Source organism: Priapulus caudatus, unplaced genomic scaffold (genome assembly GCF_000485595.1).
Source record: "Priapulus caudatus unplaced genomic scaffold, Priapulus_caudatus-5.0.1 Scaffold82, whole genome shotgun sequence".
Lineage (NCBI taxonomy): Eukaryota > Metazoa > Priapulida > Priapulimorpha > Priapulimorphida > Priapulidae > Priapulus > Priapulus caudatus.
Genome location: NW_014577143.1, coordinates 144,291 through 145,077, shown reverse-complemented (window position 1 = coordinate 145,077; position 787 = coordinate 144,291).

Below are 787 nucleotides of genomic sequence, written 5' to 3'. Positions count from 1 at the left end.
ATGAGGGCCAGTGCCAGTGCCACACTGGCGCTGAAGGGGTCGTTGTCGTATCAGGTAATACAGACCACAGAGGTACAGGTGCAAATCCACTTTAGGCACCTTAGGTATCATGAAGTGATGCACAGATTTCTGTGTATCATCAACTGATGCACAGACTTTCCGTATCAAGGAAAGATGCAAAAACCCTAACCCTAACCCTAACCCTAACCCTAACCATATCAGCCAGATAGTTACCAGGGTACGTTCCGATATATCGAACCGTACCCCGGGTACCCTCCGATAGTACCCTGGGGGGTATAGTCCCTAAAGGGCCTAAGGCTATGACTATGTCTATGACTACGAGCGCCAGTGCCAGTGCCACACTGGCACACAGCATATTAAGTACTACCAGTGCAGTGGCAGTAACGATAACAGGGGTGCCAACTCTCACGCATTCGGCGTGAGACTCACGCAATTCACCTAATTTTGACTGTCTCACGCTGAACCCCGAAAATAGAAAGGAAAAAAAAAATATCTCCAAAATCTCTGATATTCGGATTCCGAACATTCGATATCATGCCCAAGCCCAAAGTTCCGAGATTTTCCCGCAGGCGTGCACTGCGCGCAAAGCTTAACCAATGAAAATCGTTGCCGCGCAAAGACGAGCTATTGGATTACGATTGGTTTATACTGCGTGTACGACTGTACGTACGTGTGACTGACGTAGTACGTACGTGTACGGACGCCCTGCGGAAACGATTATAGCTTAGCCGGACCATGATCAAGACTCACACAGTGCCTCTACGGC